General features: G+C 40.8%; 1 long non-coding RNA gene across 1 annotated transcript in view; it reads right to left on the bottom strand.

Moving 5' to 3' along the window:
• The window catches only part of LOC147025363 (uncharacterized), a 111,114-nt gene that overhangs the window by 9,070 nt on the left and 94,436 nt on the right, over positions 1-7,608 (bottom strand). The gene's annotated exons all lie outside the window — the stretch shown is intronic.

The following is a 7,608-nucleotide window of genomic DNA, read 5'->3' as shown; positions in this document are numbered from 1 at the left end:
GGTACTTACGAAATCGTCAACTTGACCTCTGACCTTGTCTAATAAAAGCTGTCTCCAGAGAAGGTAGCGACGCAAACCAGAAGTTTCTACGATGATTCTGTATCAAACCATCAAAAATCGAATGTTTTGGATGTTTGACCTCACTGTGACCTTGACCTTTGACCGATTTTGACCAAAATCTAATCAGCGCTAGCCATTACCCTCCTGAATCACGTGGTGTAATTTGACATTGGTAGCTTCTTCCGTTCTCGAGTTATCGTGCCTACAAACAAACAAACAAACAAACAAACATACAAACAAACAAACAGAAACGGAAGGCATCAATATACATCCGAAATCTTTAGATTTCGTAAGTAACAAAGAAGCAGTCATAGACTGGTACTTACGAAATTGTCAACTTGACCTCTGACTTTGTCTAATAAAAGCTGTCTCTGGAGAAGGTAGCGACGCAAACCAGAAGTTTCTACCATGATTCTGTACCAAACCATCAAAAATTGAATGTTTGACCTCACTGTGACCTTGACCTTTGACCGATTTTGACCAAAATCTAATCAGCGCTAGCCATCACCCTCCTGAATCACGTGGTGTAATTTGACATTGGTAGCTTCTTCTGTTCTCGAGTTATTGTACCTTCAAACAAACAAACAAACAAACAAACATACAAACAAACAAACAAACAAACAGAAACGGAAGTCATCAATATACTTACGAAATCTTTAGATTTCGTAAATAACAAACAAACAGAAACGGAAGTCATCAATATACTTATGAAATCTTTAGATTTCGTAAGTAACAAACAAACAGAAAGAGGTGAAAGCAGTAACCTCCGATCTTCGATGGCGGAGGTTAAAAATAACTTGCATCAAAAAATTTAACATTTTCACGCTCACGCTAACGCTATCGCTCACGCCGGGGGTATCGCTATAGCTCTCTGTTCTTCGAACAGGCGAGCTAAAAATGTATAAAAGTGTTGAATTTACCAAAAGCACGAAATCGGGACAGTCCATTGCGGGTGTCGACAAGGAGGGGTAGAGCTCAATGTGTTCTCAAATCAATGACAATGGAATTTTTCTTGACATGATGGAAGAAAAAAAAAACGTTGCATGCATGCAAGAAAATTGTAAAGATTACCATCATAATGTATGGACCACATATTGTGCAGAACTTACAAACGATTTCAAATTCAACAGTAAAGTGTAAACGTGGCACAAGCAAAGCGTCTCGTGTTTGTTCTGATGCACATAGACATGACTCCCGAGCCTCAACACCCACACATCATCCAACCCACCAATTTCTTCTGAATTCCATTTATTGTGCAGCAATGATTCTCCTCCAGTGACATAAGTGGATGTAAAAAAACAAAAAAACATTTTCATACCTTTCATTGTAATTTCTTACCCCATGCATGCGAAGCGAAAAACAGGGTTAGGTAATTGGTTCAGTTTGTCTGTCTGTCTACAAACGTCAGCTTATGATCGAGGAACAACTTAATTTCACTTGAATGTTATATGTTGAACACAAATCGGTAAATGAACCTGTAGTTTAGCGGTACTTTGTCTCCGAATTTGTTGCAATCACACACGCGAAGAGAGGAGTTGAGTAAGCTACACGTCCAGTGGTCTGCCTGTCTCTGTCTGTCTGTCTCTGTCTCTGTCTCTGTCTCTGTCTCTCTCTCTCTCTCTCTCTCTCTCTCTCTCTCTCTCTCTCTCTCTCTCTCTCTCTCTCTCTCTCTCTCTCTCTCTCTCTCTCGTTTTTAAGTTCATCATAAAGGACACAAACAACAGGCATGAATAACTAATATAATGTGTTAAACAAAGTGTTGTAAAAGACACTGCATCAACGACGATAAACTTCTGGAAATTATTCATTTACGCAACCTTTAAAATCTTTATTCTATCTCAATTGAATGATATCCTGTACTTGAACACTGTAGAACCCAACGTTTTTTTTTTGGCACTTTCAAAACCCTTCCGTTTAGCAGTACTTAGATATTAAATATTACGGCATTTTATGTCATTACGACCAATGAAATTTGTCGCTCGCAGAACCTGTGCATGCCCTTGTTTCTCAACACTGCGCAGGGTAAGGTGTTTTCTGAACCCTCAGTTCATTTTGTCATGTTTCTTGATAAGGACATGACGATGTGACAGTCTGAATGATCAAATATATTTTTTTCTGTTGTGAACGAGTTCCCTTACAATTAACGTCAATGTTAAATCATCGAAATCGCAAATTAACAGACATGTTCACAATGCCTGGATTCAAACTGCCACACCTGACAAGCATTATTTAATTGTCGGGCCCAGGATGTATTAATCTTGAAGAAAACTAGGCCTCTCAACACGTGAATCTACTACCATTCCAAGACTGAAAACAGGCCACTCTCTTTCACTATACTACAAGCGTGTACTGGCACTGGATTTGTCTGACAGAATCTGACAACCATACAAATTGCCATGGATTAATTGAAGATTTGAATCATTTCATGGCTGAATGTCCAGCAAACGCTCAAGCAGGAGTCGACGTGTTTGGAACCTACACCCAAACACTGAAGGACGCGTTGAAGGATGCAATCAAGATGCTGGCTTTCCTAAAGCGGCCTGCTTGCATATAATTGCAGCTCCCATGTTATGTATAATCGATATGATGGGAAGCTGAAGAAGAAGAAGAAGAAGAAGAAGAAGAAGAAGAAGAAGAAGAAGAAGAAGAAGAAGAAGAAGAAGAAGAAGAAGAAGAAGAAGAAGAGGAAGAAGAAGAAGAAGAAGAAGAAGAAGAAGAAGAAGAAGAAGAAGAAGAAGAAGAAGAAGAAGAAGAAGAAAAAGAAGAAGAAGAAGAAGAGGAAGAAGAAAAAGAAAAATAAGAAGAAGAAGAAGAAGAAGAAGAAGAAGAAGAAGAAGAAGAAGAAGAAGAAGAAGAAGAAGAAGAAGAAGAAGAAGAAGAAGAAGAAGAAGAAGAAGAAGAAGAAGAAGAAGAAGAAGAAGAAGAAGAAGAAGAAGAAGAAGAAGAAGAAGAAGAAGAAGAAGAAGAAGAAGAAGAAGAAGAAGAAGAAGAAGAAGAAGAAGAAGAAGAAGAAGAAGAAGAAGAAGAAGAAGAAGAAGAAGAAGAAGAAGAAGAAGAAGAAGAAGAAGAAGAAGAAGAAGAAGAAGAAGAAGAAGAAGAAGAAGAAGAAGAAGAAGAAGAAGAAGAAGAAGAAGAAGAAGAAGAAGAAGAAGAAGAAGAAGAAGAAGAAGAAGAAGAAGAAGAAGAAGAAGAAGAAGAAGAAGAAGAAGAAGAAGAAGAAGAAGAAGAAGAAGAAGAAGAAGAAGAAGAAGAAGAAGAAGAAGAAGAAGAAGAAGAAGAAGAAGAAGAAGAAGAAGAAGAAGAAGAAGAAGAAGAAGAAGAAGAAGAAGAAGAAGAAGAAGAAGAAGAAGAAGAAGAAGAAGGGACTTCAATGCAGGAGGAAACTTTCTTTGAAATGCTGGGTTTCAAGCAAGGAAGCAGCAAGTACCATGTTTGAAGTCTTCGGCGTGACCTCAGTCGGGGTCAGGTTCAAACCACCGACCTACCAGACAGACTTAGAGTGGACGCTCCAAACATTATGCAACCAATTATTGTTGTATTTTTACAATTTTGTTTATACTTATATTAATTAACTAATTGTATAACTATTTTTTTCCCAAAAACGCATGTATTTATTGCATTGTGAACCTCAGCGCAGACACAATCCAAGAGAACACAGAGAAGTGAAGCGGCATCCACGGTGTCAGGTTGACATGAAAATCGACAAATGTTCCATCGCCTCCTCATTACAGAAAGCACAAGTAACTTTGGTTTCCATTCTCCTTCCGCTTTCCTCAGAGGTCACTACCGCTATCCTGGTGAGCAATGTGCACCTAATGGATGTCTTCCTGCAATACTCCTTATCTGGTGCCCACTGTTAATGGCAGAGCTGACATTTAATTCTTCACATGCCAATTCTCGTCGATAGAGATAAGGTCAAGATAGGAAATCTACGTCATCTGTGAGTAATATGGATTGCCAGACTTCTGTCCGTTCTCAGAAGGGCAACATGACTGTATGCGAACATGAACACTGCGGGGATAAAAAGCCACTTCATCTGCGAGAAGCTGTTCGCCTATTTCAAATAGAAATTCATGAGACATTACAGAGCGGGAGAGGAAACCGCAGAAGAAAACTATTCTTTGCATTATTACACCATCAACAAGAAACATCTCCTGACAAGATGGCCAAATAGGTTGAGCCTAAAGTTTGGAGACAAATATTAAACAGAAAAAAATCCCCTCTGATCATCGCTCTTCAACAATGAATAAATTCTGCACACAACATACAGTTCATCATCTTTTGCTTTGTCGTGAAACTGATAGCAAATGTGGGCAAAAATACATTGCAACCGCTTCGTCGACTACAAATGGTTCACCATCTGGTGTCGGACTGTCAAACTGGAAGCCTAAAGCTCCCAATGTTAGTGACATCTCCTGTAATGAGGACGATGTAGAAAGACTGTTGTTCCGACATCACAAACAGGTCTGTGGCCTCTCCGCTTTTTACCTCCTCTCCTCCGGTGGAGCTCCCTCTGCACTCTCAGGCCCTGACCCTCCCCCAGCATCGCTGGGATGCACGCAAACCTTTTGTAGTTCTTCCAGTAAACCCCTCCAGGTTAAAATCTCAAAATCCCGGCTTGCCTCCACTCGTTTGTTCCTCTTTTCTCCCGTTTGTGGAATCTTATGAGGTTAAATCTCACCCTTCCCTCCTGGGCTTCAAGCAGTTGGTGTACTACCATTTCCCATCAACCCCTTCCCTGTCCACAGTCCTTTCCATCCCAAATAACCTTACCTCACCAAAGGTTACTGTCTCCTCTCTTACTCTCTCTCTCTCGATTGTTTTCTTTTTCGTTCATTCCCTTGCTTATTATGTCCCACGGCTACCCCACTGCTGAACTCTCAGTTTGTTCCCTTTGATTTCTCCGTCATCTGCCACTTTAATGAGAATTGCATCAGTGACCACGTGAACACCATTGGGATTCTCCTGGTTTGCATTCCACATTTGAGCAACAAGCTCATGAAACTGTCCCCATAGTTTTGAATCCCATATGTACAGCATCTAGTCGGCAAACGTCTCCGACTTGTCCAAATGAGGTTGTCCGTATTCCACTCGTGCATAGACATTATGATTTTGAACCCAAGGAAAAGTCATCCCCATATCTGTGATGAGTGCATAAGCTGCACTGGCCCTGAGCCTGAGCTGACTGTCAAAAAATGAGACTGGAGGATTTGGAGAAGGTCAGACGGCAAAAACAGCAGAGTGCAAGCCTGGGGAAGGGGGTAGAAGAAAACCCTGTGCTCTGATTGGACATGAAGCCAGGTGTGGTCCACAAAATTACCCATATCTGATCGGTCCTTATCTCCATGCTTTGTGATGATGTTTACAATGCTCTTTCTTCAAGGAAATACAACTTCCTTCTACTATTACAGGGACATCTATGAGTTACATCAACGTACGCGAAGCACAGCATTTGCACTTTAATACACCATTGCAATATAATCTATGGACAAATACAACCTGCTTTCATCTGGCAGAATCCACTTAATCAATGGTAAAATGGAATGCTTCGGTTGTAGAACGTTCATCAAAATGATTATGCTTAATTTTGTGCGGATATCGTTTTCGAGGCAAAAATAATTCAAGCGACTTCAAAAAGCCGAATGAATAGTGGATAAATTCAAGGGGAGACTCTGATGCTTCTCAATGTATAATGTGTGCGAAGAAATGTGATATTTCTTGCATCTGGAGGACAGAGTACAGTGAGGTCATAAGAATGCAGATTTTAGGATGAAAGAAGTCCCATAAAGGTAACAAACCTAAATGAACTGGAGAGTTCATGGAACTCCTTTCCCCGCACAGTGTTGAGAAACAAGGACGTGGTTCAACTCTTGCTCATTGGGTTTCTGAACATTAGTATGTCAGCTTTGTTCATGAACTTTGAATAACAGGTGCGACGGCAACCACATGAAGCTGATGGATCAAACGGACCAATCCAGAGCTGAAGCTTCTGCCAACTCTTCTCTTTGGAACAATCTTTGAGAACAGGATGCACTAACCAAACAGATCTTTTGGATGAAGTTAGCTCTGTGGTTGCATCGCTCGGCACCGCCACTTTGTATGAATCCCGCTGGTACTCCGCCCTCAGAGCACGCCGTAAGTTTGAATGGTCAAGACGGCGTAAAATTGTGCCCAAGTAGTACTAAACTATGGGGTTTTGGAAGTACAAAGAAGGTGATTTGTGTTCTACAGTCTTTAACTATATACAGGTATCCCACACTTAACGAAGGGGTTACATATCTTGATACCATTTCGTTTTATGAACCTTCATAAGGCGGGAGCTCGTTTTCCATCATTTATAATGAGGAAATTGCACTTCCTTTCCCAAGCCGAATTTTTTGGTCCAGCAGTGGAGCTATTTCTCAGGAGTGGCTGCCGTCTGGCCACTCTCCCATAAAGCCTAGATTTATGAAGTCCTGCAGAGACTGTTGTTCTTCCAGCAGGTTCTCCTATCTCAGCAAAGGAACTCTAGTTCTGTCAGAGATTCATTGGGTTGTTGGTCACTTCCCAAACCAAGGTCCTTCTTGCCAGGTTGCTCAGTTTGGTGGAGCAATCAGCTCCATGAAGAGTCAAGGTAGTTCCACATTCTTTCCATTTCCTAATGATGGAGCTCACTGTGCTCTTGGGAACTTTCAACACTCTATAAATTGTGTTGCACCCTTCCCCAGATCTATGCTTCCTCACAATTATATCTAGGAGTTGTATGGACAGTTCCTTTGGACTTCATGGTGGAGTTTCTGCTCTGACATGCACCGTCAACTGTGGGACCTCATATAGAAAGGTGTGTTTCTTTCTTAATCATGTCCAATCAATTGAATTGGCCACAGGTGGAGTCCAGTCTGGTTGTAGAGACATGTTAAGGATGATTTGTGGAAACTGGATGCACCTGAGCTCAATTTGCAGCATCATAGCAAAGGGGTTCAATACTTATTGACACGACACATTTCAGCTTTTCATTTTTAATTATTTTGTAAAAATTTCTAAAACCACGTTTGCAATTTGAGATTTTGGGGTATTTAGTGTCAATCGGTGACAATTTTTTTAATTCAATCCATTTTTAAATTCAGGCTGCAGCACAACAAAATGTGACAACCATCGAGGGGCGTGAATACATTCTGAAGGCACTGTACGTGTAAACCTCGATGAGAGTGACACACTGTTTCTCGTTAGTTATACAATTAGATACCCCTGGGCCAATTGCCCCAAAATTTGCTGCACAACATTATTGTAACACGTTAGGTCATCACATTAAAAATAGGGGCAATACTCCTGGGCGCTCACTTGGTTGCGGCGAGATAAGATAACCAGGCAACCACTGGTAGGCATGGTGACCCACAAAATATATAATGGAGAAGAAAGTACATAGCTATGGATGTATTTTTTTATGCCATGAACAAACCTTGGTATATCACAGGTGATAAAGGTTGTGGTCAAGTGTCATCGAAATTGTGTGTGTGGCATCAGAAAAGAAAGCAAATAACTCTTTTGGGGGGCAACCCCTATGTAGAA

The sequence above is a fragment of the Eptatretus burgeri genome, chromosome 6 (assembly GCF_056783735.1).
Source record: "Eptatretus burgeri isolate ZD-2024b chromosome 6, Ebu_testis_v1, whole genome shotgun sequence".
Taxonomy (NCBI): domain Eukaryota; kingdom Metazoa; phylum Chordata; class Myxini; order Myxiniformes; family Myxinidae; genus Eptatretus; species Eptatretus burgeri.
Note: the sequence above shows the minus strand (reverse complement) of the source record. Positions and strands in the feature narration are given on the sequence as shown.